This window comes from Anabrus simplex, chromosome 3, assembly GCF_040414725.1.
Source record: "Anabrus simplex isolate iqAnaSimp1 chromosome 3, ASM4041472v1, whole genome shotgun sequence".
In the NCBI taxonomy this organism is placed as follows: domain Eukaryota; kingdom Metazoa; phylum Arthropoda; class Insecta; order Orthoptera; family Tettigoniidae; genus Anabrus; species Anabrus simplex.
This window is the reverse complement of record NC_090267.1, coordinates 419,147,788-419,170,598: the sequence shown is the minus strand read 5'-3', so window position 1 is coordinate 419,170,598 and position 22,811 is coordinate 419,147,788. Positions and strand designations below refer to the sequence as shown.

At 43.3% G+C, this 22,811-nt stretch overlaps 1 protein-coding gene across 1 annotated transcript in view; it reads right to left on the bottom strand.

Annotated features, from left to right (window-relative positions):
* alka (alkaliphile) overlaps positions 1–22,811 on the bottom strand; it is a 202,881-nt gene that overhangs the window by 23,408 nt on the left and 156,662 nt on the right. The window lies entirely within an intron of this gene.

Here is a 22,811-nt window from a genome sequence, read left to right as displayed (position 1 = left end):
AGAATAGTGCACAATTTTTACAGTATATTACTTAAGGATCCATACAAAAACATTCAAATTTGTACATAAGTTTCTGTCAAATATTTCTTAATAATAGAATATAATTTTTTCTTTAGATGGTAGTTATGTATTAATTATGCTGCATGGTAACTGTTATTTAATGTGTACAAGAGATTTAATCAACATATTTTGCTGTTTGTGGTAGTGTGCACATTCAAAAAACAGATAATTTAGGTCCTGAATTGATTGGCTAACACATATACATCACGGTGTGTCCACCACATTGATACCACAAAAATAACTTCTGAAACTTCCGTGATGAATCGCATTCGAGTGATTGTCGAGATGAATCGTCATCGAGTATTCTATTGTGCGAATCAAGGACATCGCGGGGGATTTTATTGGACCATTGAGTAATATTTACCTTTATAGCTTTTTGTTTCTTCCCACTTCTTTGTCCACTGACTAAAGGTTCATTTAATCATTGAAAATGTTTCCTAAGAAACAGTATAGTATAGGGCCCTACTTTAGCAAAAACGTAAAGTTAAACTATTTCACTCAATTGTGACTGAAGTATTGAAGGGAGCGAAATGATGAAGATGTCAAAACGCGTGTTTTAGAGAGCTCTATCAAATGAAAAACAACAACATTGGATATCATTTGCGGTACAAATTTTATTCACGAAAAACCCGTAAAAAAGGCAATTTAAAAAAACGAACTTGTTCCACAATTATTATCCGATGTTCATTTTAAATATTTCAAAAACAGATTGATCCTTTGTTAAAAAATAGTGTGCCAGATTTTTTAATATCACAAAACTAATGTCTCCAGTTCGATTTGAAGGGCGTCATGTATGATGTAACAATAGCATTTCTAGTGGAAGAGTTAGCCTACTTAACCAATGTGTTTCCGGTTTGAGGTTATGTTATCTAACAATGAATCACGTGAGCTTGTCGTGCGCCATTATGCCGCCAACAGTTAAACATAATTTCGTTGCCAATAATAAGTCAGAAAAGTGGAAAAAAAAAGTTAAAGTGGTGAAATATATTGATGAACCAGGACCGAGTGGTCGTTCGGATGAAGATGTCGTTATAGCAAGCGATCAACGAAGACCATTTATGAAGATAATCGACCTTCAAATATTTCAGCGGTATCAAAGTGCAGAAGCAACGTAAACTTCATCAACAAGAACAACCAAACCGACGGGATTACAAAAGGAGAATTACAGTATATGGATACCAATTTCTTCTCTGTCAATCACAATGAATTCTGCCATGTGTGTGAACGTATATGGTGGATGAAACAAAAGAAAATACATGCTGAGGATGTTTCAACCACGAGTCCGACAGCTGATGAAATAATCGACGTGTATAGACATCATTAGTGAGGAGTCCGACTCGTTGGCTGAACGGTCAGCGTACTGGCCTTCGGTTCAGAGAGTCCCGGGTTCGATTCCCGCCCGGGTCGGAGATTTTAACCTTAACTGGTTAATTCCAATGGCACGGGGGCTGGGTGCATGTGTTGTCTTCATCATCATCTCATCCTCATCACGACGTGCAGGTCGCCTACGGGAGTCAAAGACCTGCACCTGGCGAGCTGAACCCGTCCTGGGATATCTCGGCACTAAAAGCCATACGACATTTCATTTTCATTAGTGAGGAGTTCAAGAAGCAAGCTAAATAGTTTGAAAAGAAAGAAACTCAAATACATCTGACAAAAGATGCATATAATTATAGTAATATATGTTGTGTACATTGTAAGCAATCTCATGGTTTACTTTTTCATGTACTAGAAGTTCCCTTTTCCACATTTCGTGAAGGAACATTTTCAATGTTCAGTTGCTTGTCCAAAAGACGAGAACTGTGGATTTTGTATATAATTGCTGTATAATCTATGAAGTTGCTTGTGGTATTCATGACCTGTCCAACAACGCACGCAGCCTTCGTTAAGGCATCTAGTTTATTCATTCTGTGGTATTCCGACGTGTTACGAAGTTAACTGTAGAAAAGTTTCTCCATTTCTAGGAGATTGCTGTTGGGCTTAAAATATGTGAGTAGCAAGAGTGGGCGTAATGACGTGTTCCAAAACATTTGGGAAGTAACGGGGGTGGTGGTGGTGGTGGGATTGAGGGTGGATAGTACATACCCAAAATCACAAAACTACCTATGAACATATGCCCTACGATCGATCGCTTACGTATTACAAACTTTCCAACTGTGTACGGGAAGTATTCCATGTCGAGCAGCTGTCGTCAGGTTGGTGTATCCATAATGATAAACGGGGCTAAAAGTCAGGTTGTGAGTTTTACAAATAGGAAAAGTCCTCTCAGTTTTAATTACTGCGTTGATGGGGTGAAAGTTCCTTTTGGGGATCATTGTAAGTATCTAGGTGTTAATATAAGGAAAGATCTTCACTGGGGTAATCACATAAATGGGATTGTAAATAAAGGGTACCGATCTCTGCACATGGTTATGAGGGTGTTTAGGGGTTGTAGTAACGATGTAAAGGAGAGTGCATATAAGTCTCTGGTAAGACCCCAACTAGAGTATGGTTCCAGTGTATGGGACCCTCACCAGGATTACATGATTCAAGAACTGGAAAAAATCCAAAGAAACGCAGCTCGATTTGTTCTGGGTGATTTCCGACAAAAGAGTAGCGTTACAAAATTGTTGCAATGTTTGGGTTGGGAAGAATTGAGAGAAAGAAGAAGAGCTGCTCGACTAAGTGGTATGTTCCGAGCTGTCAGCGGAGAGATGGCGTGGAATGACATTAGTAGACGAATAGGTTTGAATGGCGTCTATAAAAGTAGGAAAGATCACAATATGAAGATAAAGTTGGAATTCAAGAGGACAAACTGGGGCAAATATTCATTTATAGGAAGGGGTGTTAGGGATTGGAATAACTTACCAAGGGAGATGTTCAATAAATTTCCAATTCCTTTGAAATCATTTCGGAAAAGGCTAGGAAAGCAACAGATAGGGAATCTGCCACCTGGGCGACTGCCCTAAATGCAGATCAGTATTGATTGATGGATACTGCATTCTAATTAGAGTTGGGAAGTAATTGAGTAAAAGTAATCGGATTACTTGTAAGGATTACATTCCTAGTAATTTTTACTTGTAATCGTTACTTCTCACAAAAGTAATGCTAACTTATAATTTACCTCTTGAAATAAAATTGCAATCGTAACATTCTAGTAATTGATATATAAGGGGCAATCGTGGGAAAACCGAACACCCGCCACAATATACATTCCACTCGAAAGGTGGCAACACTGTTGTTACGTATCGATCAACGAGCTAGAATAACATAGAGGGGTGAAATGCTTGACATCAGCGCTCCTTGCGGAGGCAAGTTCATAAAAGGGCAGCCATGTTTCCAGTTGTCAAAACAAAGCGAGTAGGCGCGAGAATATATTATCCTTTTCTACTTTTTTATTTATTAGCCGAGGCACCTGAGGTAAAGCTCACTGTGGTGCAGTACATTCTAATATTACCATGGCTACAGAGTATTTATAGAGTAAATTAATACACTCCAGTAATATAAGTTTGTTACATCAAATTAGTTAATAATACAGTAATTTTGGCACATGAAATATGAATAGATCTAAGGACTACATATCCTTCATATCACACATAAGTTACGTTAGTATCATAAAATATTAATATATCCTATAAATATAGATCATGATGAGGTGACATGGAGATGGAATGTGGTGATTAAACATCGTGTGTTTTAAGAAGTGAAAAGTTAGGTTCTCGCCTTCAAGAATGTCAGCCAGCCGTATGCTCAGCGTACGGCTGCACTAATCGGAGTAAGGTGACAGATAATGTTGCCTTTATTCAGACTTATCATAAGTGGCGATTTCTTAGTACCTGTTTATCTTTGCCCTTGAATGTTCATTTTTGTTGCCATTCAGTTCGCTGTATGAATCAATGGAGTTTGATATTCAGGTTCTTTGTTTTTATTTCTTTCTCTCCTTAATGGTCCTGAAGACGTGTTTTGTGCTTGGACATTGATTTGATGTAGAACCGAGCATGCTGAGTACAGTATTTTACTCGTTTTTGTGAAATTAATTGTTTATTATACACCGGGCGAGTTGACCATGCGGTTAGGTGCGCGCAACTGTGAGATTGCATTCGAGAGATAGTGGGTTCGAACTCAGCTGTCGACAGCCGTGAGGATAGTTTTCCTTGATTTCCCATTTTCACACCAGGCAAATGCTGGGGCTGTACTTAAATTAAGGCCACGGCCCATTTATTCCCACTCCAAGCCCTTTCCTATCCCATTCGGTAGACCGTGGGGTCGAATCCCACCGTCGGCAGCCCTGAATATAATTTTCCATGGTTTCCCATTTTCAAATGCTGGGGCTGTACCTTAAGGCCATGGCCGCTACCTTCCCAATCCTAGCCCTTTCCCACTCTTCCGTCACCGAAAAACTTTGTTGTGTTCGTGCGACGTTAAACAAGTAGCAAAATGAATAAATACGTAAATAATTACATTAAACAATTACAGTGGTACTCAAGGGGATGCAATGCGTTTAAAAATACGATCAGAATGAGGTTGTAACCTATCGGAGGTCTCTTTCGTTTACAGGACTTACTTCATAAATACTCATTTATGTCCACGGTTTTTGTTATAATTTGTGCTTAACCACAACAGCCAAGCAGGGTAACGCTCGTGTTCTGATTTCGTGGCCTGTTCGTAGGTTACTGTATGACGATTCTCCTTATATCCTTTTCGAACTACCCTATAATCAACTGATCGTGATGTTCGCTTCGCGCCGCAACATGATGTGGCGCTATTCGCAATCTATAATTATTAATGCTCTAATAATGCTCCGGCTCCATGGCTAAGTGGTTAGCGTGCTGGCCTTTGGTCACAGGGGTCCCGGGTTCGATTCCCGGCAGGGTCGGAAATTTTAACCGTCATTGGTTAATTTCGCTGGCACGGGGCTGGGCGTATGTGTCGTCTTCATCATCATTTCATCATCATCACGACGAGCAGGTCGCATACGGGCGTCAAATCAAAAGACCTCTATCTGGCGAGCCGAACTTGTCCTCGGACACTCCCGGCACTAAAAGCCATACGACCGGGCGAGTTGGCCGTGCGTGTAGAGGCGCGCGGCTGTGACCTTGCATCCGGGAGATAGTAGGTTCGAATCCCACTATCGGCAGCCCTGAAAATGGTTTTCCGTGGTTTCCCATTTTTACACCAGGCCAAATGCTGGGGCTGTACCTTAATTAAGGCCACGGCCGCTTCCTTCCAACTCATAGGCCTTTCCTATCCCATCGTCGCCATAAGACCTATCTGTGTCGGTGCGACGTAAAGCCCCTAGTAAAAAAAAGCCATACGCCATTTCATTTCAATGCTCTAAGCATTCGGCTAACGCTGTTTCATTTTACACCAGTGATTTTGTAATGCGTATTTTCAATAGTTTTCGTTATTCGACCAGCCACGCCTCCTTGCTTATATGACGACCGAAAACATGGCGGACGTTTGTTCAATTAGCTTCAGCCAGGCAGCGCTTCCGTCTCTGTATGTTATTCTCTCTCGTTGGTATCGATAAGGCCATCACTGTGGTACGAGGACTGCATAGTGACCACTCACAGGTGCACGCAGTTGTTGGGTTATGTCTTTGTTGGTGCGCGATCTTGTGTAGTATCTTCGTCTAGCCGTAGAAATGGAGGCAAGCAAAGAAGATTAGAGAAATATGGTTCGTTTTCTAGTGGTGCAGCGCTATGAAGAAACTTTGCAGAAACTGCGACGCGCCATAAGGTCAAAATGCCCTGGAATGCTGTCGGACAGAGTTATTCTGTTGCATGATAAATGTTCGCCCCCATACTTCCAATCTGGCGAAGGCTACGCTTCCGTGATTTGGTTAGAGAACACTTCAACGTCCTCCGTATAACCCCGATCTTTCACCCTGTGATTTTCACGTTTTTGGCAACCTGAAGAAAGACCTTCGTGGACGCCGGTTTCATTCGGACGAGGAATTGCAAAAGTGGGTGCGGCTGTGAATCCGTCTCGTCACTCCATGGGATAAATGTATTAACTTCTTCTTATTTTTCTGCCGCTTTTACCACATCTGCGGGGTCGCAGGTGCGAACTGTGTAGCACATGTTAATTTGACCCTGTTTTACCGCCGGATGCCCTTCCTGACCCCAACCCTATATGGAGGGATGTAATCACTATTGCGTGTTTCTGTGATGGTTTGTAGTGTGGTGTAGTCTGTATATGAAGAGGAAAGAGTTGGGACAACCACAAACACCCAGTCTCCGGGCCAGAAGAATTAATCAGAGGCGAATAAAATCTCCTTCCCCAGCCGGGAATCGAACCCGGGACCCTATAAGCCGAAGGGCTCAACGCCGACCATTTAGCCAATGAGTCAGGTGGATAAATGTATTAACGCTTTTGCTAATTACTTCTCAATAAAACCGTTCCATGGTTACGTTGTAGCGAGTGTTCGGTTCTCATTTTTCTGCCCGTTATACATCGTTCGGGAGCAGAAACTGGAAATAAATAAATGATGATGGAGTTCACATTTCAGTGCTATTACAGCAGCACCAGTAGTTTTATCGTTTTATCAGTTCTGGATGAGATGCTTTCTTACCTTTCAAGCAATTCCAAATAGCGCAAACTTTGGTACTGTTAAAGTCCCATGCGAAAAAAATCGATTTCCTTATGGCGTTCTGTAAAATAATTGTAATCGTAAAATAATTGTAATCGTAATTTTATTGATTACTTGTTAGAAAAGTATTTTGTAATTGTATTTGAGTAAAATATTTCTCAGGTTCTTGTAATTTAGCCCAATTAATTTTTCCTTGTTATTCATTGGGTACTTATAAAAAGTTATATATGGCGCCCAACGTGGGGCAATGATTATAGTTAATTATTATGATTATTTATTGGTATTAACAAACAGTTATACAAGAAGTACTCAAAACGTCCACCATGTGCCTGAGTGCGCGCCCTGAACATCCTACCTTACTGATTGTCGGACACGTTCGAACTCTCCAGGCATTGCACGTATTCGATGGCAACCTTGATCCACACACTGGCGAAGTACTGTAGTATCCGTAACGACGTGCTTGACTCCAGAAGGCTTAGCTCGTAAAAGATCAACCTTAGGACATACGAGGGATATTGTTCCAAAACGTGTTATGTCCATAGAACCGAATTTTACAGGAACAACAACAAACTGATTGCGAGCAAACAATGCAAGTAACCTCTAAACACTCAAACGGAAGTGTAAATACGTTAGTGGTGATTATTGTTTTAAGACGAAGTACAACTGGGCAACCATCCTCTAAAACCAAACCCCATGGTGCAACACCCCTGAAGGACCATGAACAAGCGACCGCTGCTCATCCCGAAGGCCTACATTTTACGAGGTGTCGTATGGTCAGCACGACGAAATCCTCATGGTCATTATCCTATCTAACCGTTAGATAGCTTCTCAGTTGTAATCACGTAGGTTGAGTAGACCTCGAACCAGCCCTCAGATCCAGGTAAAAATACCGGGGCCACCGGGTAAGAGCCAGGCAAGCTATCCCTACACCTCGGGGCCAACCAATCATCCTCTGTTAACAGTAATCAAGGGAAAAATATGGAAGGTATCGGCCAAAGAAAGACAATTGCCATGGAAGGCGTGAAAATGAAAGACTCCTTAGCCCTCCTAAGCTAATACCACCAGGGTCGGAAAAGAACAAGAGCTGACCTAGAGAGGTCGGATAGGATAGATGAAAGTTTAGAGCCTGACGCAAGTAAGTGGAAACAATGCCAGAACTCAGTTAATGGTCCCGTGGTTGCCAACCCACGCTCCCAAGTGAAGAGTCCTTGGGCCCCGTTTAGTCGCCTCTTACGACAGTAAGGAGATACCGTGCTATTCTACCACCCCCACCCACAAGGGAGTAACTATGTTAGGCGTGTATCAAGAATCCGCTGAAAATGAAATCACATCAAAACTGGTTTTCATGAAAACTGGATAAACGTTCTGGATATATTTTTAACACGGTTTGGTCCACACAGTACGGTAACCGGATTGTAACAATAACAAAGACTTACAAGAGGTTAGGTATCTGACCAAGATATCAACAGAAAGTCATTTTTTGTCGATCAGTGTAATAAGGAGAAATGTAATTTGTCAAATTCCAATGTCATTACAGGCATTTCATAATGTAGGTTTATAAAGTGCAAAATCATACTGTCATTGTTAACAGGAGCTTGAGGGTATACTGTTTCCGGTGCAGTTTGTTTCATGCTATTTCAAATCTGAAAACCGTTTAGCTCTAACATCCCTCCATATAGGATTGGCATCAGGAAGGGCATCCCGCCTTAAAACATGGCCAAATCCACATGTACGGCACAGTTACGTCCGATGTCGTATTAATTCTTATAATTGAAGAAGAAGAAGAAGAAGAAGAAGAAGAAGAAGAAGAAGAGTTCCTTTAAGTTCTTCTTCTTCTACTACTACTACCGAGCGAGTTGGCCGTGTGGTTAGAAGCGCGCAGCTGTGAGCTTTCATTTGGGGGATAGTGAGATCGAACCCCACAGTCGGCAGCCCTGAAGATGTTTTTCCGTTGTTTCCCATTTTCACACCAGGCAAATGCTGGGGCTGTACCCTAATTAATGCCACGGCCGCTTCCTTGCCATTCCTAGGCCTTTCCTGTCCCATCGTCGCCATAAGACCTACCTGTGTCGGTGCGACTTAAAGCAACTAGCGAAAAAACATTGTTTCGAACAAATCGCAAAAAACTGTTATAAGACGCAAGAAGAATTAATAAAGATTCCCATGATATTGTTACGTCCAATGTATTAATTCTTATAATTGAATTTTCATAGAGTTAAACTTCATATTTTATTTATCTTGATTTCAATAGCCACAAGTTGTCCGAATGGTTAAACATGTCGACGACCTCCCAGACACTTGATTAGGCAAGAGTTTAGTTTTAAGCAAGTTTCAAGCTCGTAACAATAGCACGCTTCACTCATTAGGTACTGCCGTACGACAATTTCCAGTTAAGTTAAGTGAGTGGTTAATGAGTGTAATTAGAAGCCTCATTGTCTGTACATTTCAGGCTTGTCCATCAACATCATGCAGTATTCGGGTCTTTTGAACGCCTGACCTTGACCAGCACAGTGCATAGAGAGATTCTGCGCCGCTCGCTTCATGAAGGATATCCTCTTTCGTAGCGATTAATTGTGGGATGAAATCATCGGCAAATGATGTACTCTCTACTGTACCATCATTCAAAATATAAATTTAAGTATGAGAATTATTGCTTGTCCGCCTCTGTGGTGTAGTGGTTAGTGTAATTAGCTGCCACCCTCGGTGGCCCGGGTTCGATTCCCGGCTCTGCCACGAAATTTGAAAAGTACGAGGGCTGGAACGTGGTCCACTCAGCCTGGGGAGGTCAACTGAGTTGAGATGTGTTCGATTCCCACCTCAGCCATCCTCGAAGTGGTTCCGTGGTTTCCCACTTCTCCACCAGGCAAATGCCGGAAAGGTACCTAACTTAAGGCCACGGCCGCTTCCTTCCCTCTTCCTTGTCTATCTTCCCATCCCCCTCCAAGGCCCCTGTTTAGCATAGCAGGTGAGGCAGCCTGGGCGAAGTACTGGTCATCCTCCCCAGTTGTATCCCCCGACCCAGAGTCTGAAGCTCCAGGACACTGCCCTTGAGATGGTAGAGGTGGGATCCCTCGCTGAGTCCGAGGGAAAAACCGACCCTCTTCCTTGTCTATCTTCTCACCCCCCTCCCCAAGGCTCCTGTTTAGCATAGCAGGTGAGGCCGCCTGGGCGAGGTACTGGTCATCCTCCCCGGTTGTATCCTCAGACCCAGAGTCTGAAGCTCCAGGACACTGCCCTTGAGGCGGTAGAGGTGGGATCCCTCGCTGAGTCCGAGGGAAAAACCGACCCTGGAGGGTAAACAGATTAAGAAGAAGAAGAAGAAGAAGAAGAAGAAGAAGAAGAATGGCTTTGCAAAGAAAATATACGATCGTGATTCGAAGAGTAGGCCCTAATTAAAAACACTGTATTTTTTTTTTTGCGAAATATCCTTTTTTTTTTACAATTGGCTTTACGTCGCATCGACACAGATAAGTCTTTCGGCAGCGATGGGACAGGGAAGAGCTAGGAGTTGGAAGGAAGCGGCCATGGCCTTAATTAAGGCACAGCCCCAGTATTTGCCTGGTGTGAAAATGGGAAACCACGGAAAACCACCTTCAGGGCTGCCGACAGCGGGGTTCGAACCCACTGTTCCCCGGATGCTAAATATTTAATTAGTAGACAATTACGTACAAAAGAACTACAGGTTTGATATATTTTTCAATAACCGGGCTAAGTGGTTGAGACGGTTGAGGCGGTGGCTTTCTGACCCCAACGTGGCAGGTTCGATCTTCGCTCAGTCCGGTGGTATTTGAAGTGAAGGTGTCAAAGTACGTCAGCTTCGTGTTGGTAGATTTGCTGGCACGTAAAAGAACTCCTGCGGGACCCAATTCCAGCATCTCGCCGTCTCGGCGTCTCCGAAAACCGTAAAAGTAGTTAGTAGGACGTAAATCAAAATAAAATTATTACGAACTATTTTTCAATATACGGATCAAGTTTCTCTTCTTCATCATGAGACTATGTTGAATATGCTGTGTTCATAGAACTCCGTTCGCTGGAAGTAAGTACTTTTTTTTTGCTAGTAGCGTTACGTCGCACCGACACGGATAGGTCTTATGGCGACGATGGGACGGGAAAGAGCTAGGAGTTGGAAGGAAGTGGCCGTGGCCTTAATTAAGGTACAGCCCCAGCATTTGCCTGGTGTGAAAATGGAAAACCACGGAAAACTATCTTCAGGGCTGCCGACAGTGGGGTTCGAACCTACTATCTCCCGAATACTGGATACTGGCCGCACTTAAGCGACTGCAGCTATCGAGCTCGGTCGCTGGAAGTAGAGCTATCGAAGCATTGATCTACGAATTACTTCAGTGGTCCGATGAGGTGAACTTCAGATGATGCTGTATGCTGGATGATAAAGTACCTTCCAGCCACACTTCTCAATTTATGCACAAACAGAAGTCACAATGTGGAGGCGACTTTCACGTTTTACGACTGAAGAAATTCGTAGGAGGTGAACGCTTCCTTCGGTTTAGATGAAGAAGTGAAATCGGTCGTGCACAGATGGCTCTACCCCTAGGGAACAGAGTTCTGTGAACAAGGCGTAGGCACTACCGTATACAACTTAGTGTCATGTGGACAAAACTGTCTTGAGGGACTTGGGTGATATCTTGAAAGATAGGTAAAACGTGCTTAGGTTTATGTGCATATTAGTTTTTCCTGTTCATTAACGAGTCTGCAAAAATGTTAATTACTTTTCTATCCGTCCTCATATACAGTAACGGCGATTGCGAATTAGAAGTGGGATGTGCGATGGGGGAGGGGGGGGGGAGTGTACAGACAACGAAAAGTATCCGGGTTTGAGCAATATAGTTGCCGGAGAGGGGGATGTATATACGCTCCTACATCAAAACTGAAAAAAAAAAAAAAAAAAAAAAACTACAAAGTGGTAAATTTTTCCTAATGTTCTCCGAGGATTTTTTTTTTTTTTTTGCTATTTGCTTTACGTCGCATTGACACAGATAGTCTTACGGCGACGATGGGATAGGAAAGGTCTAGGAAGTGGAAGGAAGCGGCTGTGGTCTTAATTAAGGTACAGCCCCGGCATTTGCCTGGTGTGAAAATGGGAAACCACGGAAAACCATCTTCAGGGCTGCCGACAGTGGGACTCGAACCCACTATCTCCCGATTACTGGATACTGGCCGCACTTAAGCGACTGCAGCTATCGAGCTCGGTCGAGGAAATTTCGAGAGGGAGGTTAAGTTTGACAGTTTTCCAACTTAAGTGCGGCAATAATCGCTTTTTTTAAATTTTTTTTTCGATTCAACACTATATAGTAAACATTTCCTCTAAGGAATGATAATTATACATGTATTACAATTAAATAGAAGTACGTGGTGATTATACAATTACAAATCATTTAGTATTTGATTACACACTGAGTGGCTCAGATGGTTGAGGCGCTGGCCTGCTTACCCCAATAATTCATATAATTACTAGATCCAGCCAGCTAAAACTGCATAAAAATGTAATGTTTTCTCCACAAAGTGGCGGTTGGGGGCAAATGTCCCCCCTTACCCCCCTCCCCAAATCACCGCTACTGTTCATACCTTAGAGTCCATGACCTTGGCAGAAATATATACCCCTGCTGCCCTTCCTCACAGCACATGCGAAGTCTCCGCGAAGAACGAAATTTGTGCGCATTTCCGCCAATAATTTTGTAAATAAAAAAAGCAAAGCAAAGTCACCTCCATACAGGCATGAAGGCCCTTGGAGGAGTGGACGGTAAAGGCTTCCACCATTGTTAACCTCGGCACGTGATGGGGTAGAGTGGTTAGCTCTACGCCCGGCCACCTTTGCCCCCCAGGAATTAACCTGGTACTCATTTTTGGTGTAGGCTGAGTGAACCTCAGGGCCATATGCACCTCCGGAAGTGGAAATCTCGTTTCTTAAATTTTACGACTTCCTCACGGGGATTCGAACCCACGTACTTCCGGGCGAACCGAGCACGCCTTTACCGCCTCGGCCAGGCAGCCCCTAATTTTGTAAATAACTAAAGAAAATAAAGGAAAGAGCTGATAAGACAACAGGGCTTTTACAAATTCCTTTTTTAATAATTCATATGTCCGCCTCTGTGGTGCAGTGGTTAGCGTGATTAGCTGCCACCCCCGGAGGCCCGGGTTCGATTTCCGGCTCTGCCACGAAATTTGAAAAGTGGTACGAGGGCTGGAACGGGGTCCACTCAGCCTCGGGAGGTCAACTGAGTAGAGGTGGGTTAGATTCCCACCTCAGCCATCCTGGAAGTGATTTTCCGTGGTTTCCCACTTCTCCTCCAGGCGAATGCCGGGATGGTACCTAACTTACGGCCACGGCCGCTTCCTTCCCTCTTCCTTGCCTATCCCTTCCAATCTTCCCATCCCTCCACAAGGCCCCTGTTCAGCATAGCAGGTGAGGCCGCCTGGGCGAGGTACTGGTCATACTCCCCAGTTGTATCCACCGACCAAGAGTCTGAAGCTCCAGGACACTGCCCTTGAGGCGGTAGAGGTGGGATCCCTCGCTTAGTCCGAGGGAAAAACCGAACCTGGAGGGTAAACGGATGATGATGATGAATAATTCATATAATTACTAGATTCAGCCGACTAAAACTGAATAAAAATGTAACGTTTTCGCCGCTACTGCTCATATAACAATGGTGGTGATACTTTCTTCAAAAAAGAGCGGGATATTGCCAACGTGTCCCACTACAAATTAAAAGGAAGATCCCTTTAGGAGGAGAGAGGTAACAGTACTACCTGCGTCAGTTAACTTGAACCACGCTACAAGTGGGAGGAATGTGGAGAGGGTGACAGTAATCAAGGGTTATGCATGCTCGCCAAATGTGTTCTTCTCATAGAAAACAATCGGCTGATGGACTCATTATTTGCTGAACTTATTCTTTCTCAGCTTCTTTTCGCATAATCTGCTGACGTCTGTGTCATACATGTGGACTTGGTCCAGTTTTACAACCCAACAGGTAGAATAAACTATACAGTATTAGTTTCAGTGGGAATGGTGCAGAAAAAAGTAACATTTCTTCTTTAGTAAGGCCGCCATTCTTTTAAAACAACCAAACGGTAAATTACCTCAAAAAAAAAAAAAAAAACCCGAGACAAAAGAGGACAGCAAACTGTACACATTTTATACAAATGTAAACGTACAGGTCCGCCTCTGTGGTGTAGTGGTTAGCGTGATTAGCTGCCACCCCCGGAGGCCCGGGTTCGATTCCCGGCTCTGCCACGAAATTTGAAAAGTGGTACGAGGGCTGGAACGGGGTCCACTCAGCCTCGGGAGGTCAACTGAGTAGAGGTGGGTTCGATTCCCACCTCAGCCATCCTGGAAGTGGTTTTCCGTGGTTTCCCACTTCTCCTCCAGGCGAATGCCGGGATGGTACCTAACTGAAGGCCACGGCCGCTTCCTTCCCTCTTCCTTGCCTATCCCTTCCAATCTTCCCATCCCTCCACAAGGCCCCTGTTCAGCATAGCAGGTGAGGCCGCCTGGGCGAGGTACTGGTCATACTCCCCAGTTGTATCCCCCGACCAAGAGTCTGAAGCTCCAGGACACTGCCCTTGAGGCGGTAGAGGTGGGATCCCTCGCTAAGTCCGTGGGAAAAACCGAACCTGGAGGGTAAACAGATGATGATGATGATGATCTGAATAAACATACGGTAGCAGAATTATACCTGAAAAAAAAAAGAAACTTAATTGAATTTTTTTTTGCTAGGGGCTTTACGTCGCACCGACACAGATAGGTCTTATGGCGACGATGGGATAGGAAAGGCCTAGGAGTTGGAAGGAAGCGGCCGTGGCCTTAATTAAGGTACAGCCCCAGCATTTGCCTGGTGTGAAAATGGGAAACCACGGAAAACCATCTTCAGGGCTGCCGATAGTGGGATTCGAACCTACTATCTCCCGGATGCAAGCTCACAGCCGCGCGCCTCTACGCGCACGGCCAACTCGCCCGGTCTTAATTAAATTAATTCGATTTTAATTTTGTTTCTTTTTCAGGAATAGGCTAATTCCTTACCATATGTTTTCTTCTTTAGATAGTTTCTTCTTCTGCTTCTCCACGAATGGATCACTTGGGACAACGTGGAATCAGTATTTGTTGAGCATTCCACCTTGCTGAGTAGTTCTTCATTTTCATCGATTGTTGTTATTTCTGTTTCTCCGACCAAATATGTCGTGTTGGTTTCTTCTCGTCTTCCTGAAATTCCTTTATGTGAACATTTATCCCGATTACGTTTCTATCTTGCAGATTTGGTGATTCTAATTCAGTGAGGTCTCTCTCTACTTGCTTATACCATTTTAATCTCATACGTTTGACCTGTAAAAAATGTGTATTTGATAAGTAAGTCTGTTGTTATTCATTCTTTCCAAATGGTTTATTATTTGACTTCGACTTAGTCTCATTGTATCAGTAAGGGTAGATATTTTAAAATATATTTTAGAGTTTGGTTTGGGGTAATGTACTCCATTTTTAATTCTTGGCCCTAAGATTATTCTCACGAATCTCCTTCCATTAATCTCCAATTGTACCTTTAAATTTTTATGTTGTAAATTGAGCGTTTCTGAAGCATAAAAAGCTCCAGGTTTTCATCACTGTTAAGTAATGACGAATTTTACTGTTCCAGGACAAGCATTTTTTGTTAGAAACATTATTTGTTTGTTGAAAAGGAATTTCCATTTGATTGAATTCTTGAAGCATTTAGATGGTTTTACATTGATTTACTAAAAGTTAGTTTCGGAAGACTTAACCGCTTAACACTTAAGAATTAACCGAGTCGAAACTGAAAAGAGATGGCTTTAGGTATCACAAATTAAAAACCCTCAATTCACTCAAACCAAACAGTCCTTCAGTAGTAGAACACCATTAATTGATTATTTTTTAATTTTCTCTACGTCGCACCGACACAGATAGGTCTTATGGCAACGATGGGATAGGGAAGGGCTAGGAGTGGGAAGGAAGCGGTCGTGCTCTTAATTAAGGTACACCTCCAGCATTTGCCTGGTGTGAAAATGGGAAACCATGGAAAACTATCTTCAGAGCTGCTGATAGTGGGAGTCGAACCCACTATCTCCCGGATGCAAGCCCACAATTGCGCGCCCCTTACCGCACGACCAACTCGCCCGGCAAACAGTCCTTTAGAGCAGCGTGTCCGGTTTGAATGTATAATAAAATATAAATTAATATCTTGAGAAGTAATAAAGATAACCATTGGCGTTTTCGTTCTAAAAGTAGAGAAACTCACAATGTTTTATTACATATCTAACACTCGATATGCGCACCATTAATGGCGCGACAGACGTCGCAATTATGTTCCACCTCTCTCCATGTGTTTTGTTGCATTGCAGATAGCTGCTCGAATGCTCCATTTAAACGTGAAAACACCATTTAAGGCGTGAGATTTTAATTAAGCAAAGCAACTTACAGCTGACCTGCGAGAGATAAGTCTCTCTCTTCTTTGAAGGTTAGGCAGCTCAGACGGTTGCGCAACACAGCATGCGTCCCGCTGTCTGTTAGGCTTGTACAACGTCCTATTCGGCTGCAGTATCAACTGCGACTAAGTGACGATGTTCTCCACGTACATATCAATCAGGAAATAGCACAGACGCCTTCGAGAAACTGGCAGATCGCTTTCGATATCGAACCACAACACCAAGCACGCCGACGGGTAAGGGAGAAGGGAACTGCAACACAGATTCGGTATTTATCGCAACACTAGTGATGTGCATATCGAGGTGCATTAGGCATGTAAAGAAATATTTTGAGTTTCTCTACTTGTAGAACCAAACCGCCAATGATTACCTCTATTACTTCTCAACATATTAAATATTATTTTATTATACATTCAAGTCGGGCACTCTCTATTAGAGCACCATTAAGTGATATTTTGCCGAAGAATGGTTCACCTTTAGTAAGTCCTCTTTATCACACAGTATTTAGTAAACGTTGACACAAGTCCGGCCCCGTGGTGTAGGGGTAGCGTACCTGCCTCTTACCCGGAGGCCCCGGGTTCGATTCCCGGCCAGGTCAGGGATTTTTACCTGGACCTGAGGGCTGGTTCGAGGTCCACTCAGCCTACGTGATTAGAATTGAGGAGCTGTCTGACGGTGAGATGGCGGCCACGGTCTAGAAAGCCAAGAATAACGGCCGAGAGGAGTCGTCGTGCTGACCACACGACACCTCGTAATCTGCAGGCCTTCGGGCTGAGCAGCGGTCGCTTGGTAGGCCAAGGCCCTTCAAGGGCTGTAGTGCCATGGGGTTTGGTTTGGTTTGGTTTTGACACAAGTGTAATTAAAGTTCACCTTATTAATCAACGTAGATTTCAAAGCTTGTAAGGAAATAGCATTCTTGCCACTTGTCCACAAACCATTCATGTAAGAAAACATTCAGTGGGGGCATTCGTTCCAGGTAAACAAAGAAAAAATCGAATAATTTAAGAAAATTGGAAGAAGCACATCGTGCACACTAAAATGTGAAATACCGGGTGAGTTGGCTGTGTGGTGAGAGGCGTGCAGCTGTGAGCTTGCACCCGGGAGATAGTGGGCTCGAACCCCACTGTCGGCAGTCCTGAAGATGATTTTCGGTGGTTTCCCATTTTCACACCAGTCTATACCTTAATTAGGGCCACGGACATTTCCTTCCCATTCCTAGGCCTTTCCTATCCCATCGTCGCCGTACGATCTATCTGTGTCCTGCGACGTGGGCCTAAAGAAAATTCAAAAAGAAAATTAAAATGTGAAATAATTTCTACCGAAGTGTCGCTAGGGGATGTTCTTCTCAACTTAAATGTTACCCAACGGAAGTACCGTAAACTCTTAAGAGATACAATCCACCTATTTAAATATTCAGCAGCAGTTTAATAGTGACTAACCCTCCTTTTCCAGTTTACCAAGAACTGATCCGATTTATGAAGCAGTTTTTACTCTTAGAAAGTAAATTAGCCATTAAATAATTCAGAACTGAAATGGCATTAGGACTATAAATGCTGGACCCTCTAACCTTTCAACTGCAGAGTGAAAAGTTGATGCTTGATTATGAAGAAAGTATAACCACACTTCTGAGAAAGATTTTCAAAGAATAATTTGAAAATAAAATGGGAATTTATTATGAGATTCAAAAAATTATAACAGAGAAATATAGTCAGCAGAGGTTCGACCAAGAAATCAGCATCAAGCACAAACACACCGCAGGGTTCAGTTGATGTCACCGCCCTGTGCTTGCTGTGCGTGATCCTGGCAGCCCGGGGGTCCATGTTCAAATCCCTCCTCTCGAGAACTGTATTTCTTCTACTGATGCTCTCAAACCGATCTTGAGTCACGTGCAGATTTGGCAACACCACCTCGCAAAGCCCATTTGAATTTGTCCGCGAAGCGATCTGATTGGCTAACTTCAGCAGCTAGAAAAATATGAACGGCGCGAGATATCGAACTATCGAACCTCTAGCTGAGCCTCCGTGCCTCAGGTGGCGGCGCGCCAGCCTCTCCCCGCTGGGTTCCGTGGTTCAAACCTCGGTCATTCCCTGTGAGATTTGTGTTGGATAAAGCGGGGGCGGGACAGGATTTTTCCGGGTACTCTGGTTTTCCCTGTCATATTTCATTCCAGCAGCACTCTCCAGTACCATTTCATTTCATTTCATCTGTCACGGTTAGCACTATTAGCTGCCGTCCTCGGGGGCCCGGGTTCGATTCCCGGTACTGCCAGAAATTTAAGAATGACAGGAGGGCTGGTATGTGGTTGAAATGGAACAGCTCACCTCCAACGGGGGTTTGCCTGAAAAGAGCTGCATCACCTCCTGATGGGGACACGAGTTTACTTAGTCCGACTCGTTGGCCGAATGGTCAGCGTACTGGCCTTCGGTTGAGAGGGTCCTGGATTCGATTCCCGGCCGGGGATTTTAACCTTCATTGGTTAATTCCAATGGCTCGGGGTCTGGGTGTTTGTGCTGTCCCCAACATCCCTGCAACTCACACACCACAATAACACGCAGTCACATGGCAGATAGCGCCCACCCTCATCGGAGGGTCTGCCTTACAAGGGCTGCACTCGGCTAGAAATAGCCACACGAAATGATTATTATCTGCCAGTCATAAATCATTGCCCCAGAGAAGTGCAGCAGGCTTCGTCAGCTGGCACAATTCCTCGCCGCTAGATGGGGGCTTCATTCATTCCATTCCTGACCCGATCGAATGACTGGAAACAGGCTGTGGATTTTCATCCTTCATTCACTAGCACTCTAATGCTCATATGCCCGGTTCACGTTGTTTCCTACCAACCTGTATTTAGTACACGGCATTGAAACGGCGTATGGCTTTTAGTGCCGGAAGTGTCCGAGGACAAGTTCGGCTCGCCAGATGCAAATATTTTGATTTGACTCTCGTAGGCGACTTGCGCGTCGTGATGAGGATGCAATGATGATCTCTTCGCCTGAGAGACGGCGTCACCATCTAGGAGGTCCGCCTCCCCCTTCAGGGGAGGAAGGAAAACATTTAGTTTTGAAGGATTTCCTCCTCCTCTTCCTACTACTACGTATTATGCACGCTATTATGCTGAGTGATTTAATAGCCAGTTTACTTTCCAAGGGTGAAAACTGCAATTATCACGTTCATCTCTCACTCATACGGAGTTCATATCTGAACGCTTCCTCGAGTTATTATACTTGACAGGGGACATTGAAGGTGTATCCCAACCCTCACAAACAGGAGGCTCCAAGAAATTGTTTAATTGATAGATTATTAGCTATTGGGTGGGTGTGTAATTGTCGTTCAAGCCATTCACTGTGCATGCACTGGGCGAGTGCAGGATGTCAGTAATTCTGTTAATGAACCGCTGGTGGGTCAGAGAGATTGTCCAACTAGTCCACAGTTCTACCTGCTGACTTTTATAGCGAGGGGGGATTTAATGTAAGTAGTAAATTGCTTGTCAAGTGAACAGCTGGCACCGTGTTAATGTTCTCCGATAAATGGGACAATAGCTACACTGGACTCGTTCAGCTATGTTTCATTGAGACAATCAGGTTAACTGAGATGTGCTTTCTGAGAACTGATCGTGTGCTCTTCACTTCCCATTCGTAATCAAGGCACTACTCGATGTATGACGAACATAGGGCATCTTGTACAATAGCCAGACGAAATTATCTCAAAGACTATAACGATGCTGTAGTTAGGCATGCAGATATCCCATAACCTGAAAGGTTGCAGAAATAATTGATGACTGAAAGCCTGCCACGCCCCGCCCACAACCCCACAAAAAAGAAGATAAAGAATGGGTGAAAAAAATGCATAGGAATTCTTTTCAGCTATCGTAGAGAGTTAATAGTTTGTAATCCCTATTAAGGAAACCTACTCATCTAGATAATTTGGAATAAATAAAAATTCGCAAGGTTTACCTTATTGAGAGAAGGGTTTCGAAATATGTATAATTTTTTTTCAAAAGCTGAAAGTGTCCATGCAGTTAGCTATTAATTTGTAAGGGTAAAGGGATCATTATCTGTGGTGTAATGGTTAATGTGATTAGTTGCCAGCCCCGGAGGCCCGGGTTCGATTCCCGGCTCTGCCACGAAATTTGAAAAGTGATACGAGAGCTGGAACGGGGTCCACTCAGCCTTCGGAGGTCAAATGAGTAGAGGTGGGTTCGATTCCCACCTCAGCCATCCTGGAAGTGATTTTCCGTGATTTCCCACTTCTCCTCCAGGCAAATGTCGGGATGGTACCTAACTTAAGGCCACGGCTACTTCCTTCCCTCTTCCGTGTCTATCCCTTCCAATCTTCCCATCTCCCCACAAGGCCCCTGTTCAGCATAGCAGGTGAGGCCGCCAGGTCGAGGTACTGGTCATTCTCCCCAGTTGTATCCCCCACCCAATGTCTCATGCTCCAGGACACTGCCCTTGAGGTGGTAGAGGTGGGATTCCTCGCTGAGTCCGAGGGGAAAACCAACCCTGGAGGGTAAACAGATTAAGAAAGAAAGAAAGAAAGAAAGAAAGAAAGAAAGAAAGAAAGAAAGAAAGAAAGAAAGAAAGAAAGGGATCATTGAAAACCGCACGGCCAGCTCTAAGAAGAAAGGGATCATTAAAAGACATTAAAGCAATTTTCTGCAAATATATATGAAAATGCAAAAGTTTTGTTTTCATTCTCAAACGGAGTCACCTTTACAATTCAAAACACATTTCTTTAATGAAGTGCAAGGAGTATCCTTCAACAACGTGATTTACATCCAAAGAGAGTAGTTATTTTCTATTACGCCTATATGTTGCGTAACCGAGCGAGCTGGCCGTGCGGTTAGGGCCGCGCAGCTGTAAGCTTGCAGTCAGGAGATAGTGGGTTCGAACCCCACTGTCGCCAGCCCTAAAGATGGTTTTCTGTGGTTTTCCATTTTCACACGAGGCAAATGCAGGGGCTGTACCTTAATTATGGACACGGCTGCCTCCTTCCCACTCCTAGCCCTTTCGTATCCTATCGTCGCCATAAGACCTATCTGTGTCAGTGCGACGTAAAAGAATGCTATGTTCCTTTCTATGAAGTACATTTCTGAAGGAAAAGCGAAGATATATTTTCTGTGTTAGTAAACTAACTGATCAATAGGGTCCGGATGTTTATGACGTCATATTTTTTCTTTATATTATTTTGATGGAAAATACAAGTTAAGCACGTTTTTATCTACGGTGACTGAAATTATACAATTTTCACGGGTCATATAAAGTCACATTTTGGCCCTTTAAAGTTTTTGTCATTATCCAGTAATTTTTCATATTATGGTCATATTTCCCCGTGAATTTTTGCGTTTTTTTCATATTTTTATCTTTTTATTCCATTTTCTCATACCTACTCTGAGTCATCTCAAAGACGGATTTTCACATCTCCTAATTGTTGTCCGTAATTTCTTACAATTGTGTTTCTTAGAAATATATATTTATGCGAATTAGAAGGTTAAAGAAAAGTAAACTCGTGTCCTCATACCGAGGTAGTGCAGCTCTTTTCAGGCACACCCCCAATGGAGGTGAGCTGCTTGTACCATTTCAACCACATACCAGTCCTCCTGCCATTCTTAAACTTCTTGGAGTACCTGGAACCGAACCCGGGCCCCCTAGGACGGCAGCTAATAACACTAACCGTTACGCTACGGAGGCGAACAAATAGAAGGGTAAGCTGTATAGAAAGAGACAAATGCGTATAAAGCGTCAGAATAGTGAGCCTCAATTGAATTCTAATGAATTGACATATTTCAAAAATGGCCCGATAACATCCTGAGAAGTAAAGCGGTCTTCTTCCCGTTACAAGTCAATATTGCGTGAAAATAGAAGATCGTTTCTATTTGAAAAGTTTAAAATACATGTAATTTGCTATTCCAATTCTTCCTGATCGCCCATCAAAATGTGACATTTATTTCATTCTGTGTAGAGTCGAGAGCTACCTCTGGAATGAGTAATTAAATAAATTCAAAATATAATAATAAAATTCATATTATTACTCAGTTGTTATTATTGAATGTTCTATGTTTTCAAAGTAGGCTGTATTTTCAATATAATGTTAATTTAAACAGTGGCAAGATTTTGAAAATTTCGAAAACGTGACCAAAAACATTGTAAGTCATATTTATTGTCATATTTTAATACATTTTTAGGTTATAAATGCTACATATTTCTAACATTTTAAAGTCATAAACATTCGGGCCCTACTGATCAACAACGGATACAGGAGTTGGTCTCTAATCTTTCTGGAATATGATACTCGAGCAGTATAGCCACTGACTTCTCATTTTGCGGTTCGAATACCAACAAATGCATATAGGATTTTTGAAATGAAAATTACTGGAGGTTCCATGGCTGTGATCGTGATATCAACAGTCACGTAAACCCCTGTGGGTGGGGGCGCAGACGAAGAATACACCCACGGTATGCCCTGCCTGTCGTAAGAGACGACCAAGTGATGATGAAATTGGAACCATGAGACTACTTGTGATTAGTTAATAATAATATTATTTGCTTTTACGTCCCACTAACTACTCTTTTACGGTTTTCGGAGACGCCGAGGTGCCGAAATTTTGTCCCGCAGGAGTTCTTTTTACGTGCCAGTAAATCTACCGACACGAGGCTGACGTATTTGAGCACCTTCAAATACCACCGGACTGAGCCAGGATCGAACCTGCCAAGTTGGGGTCAGAAGGCCAGCG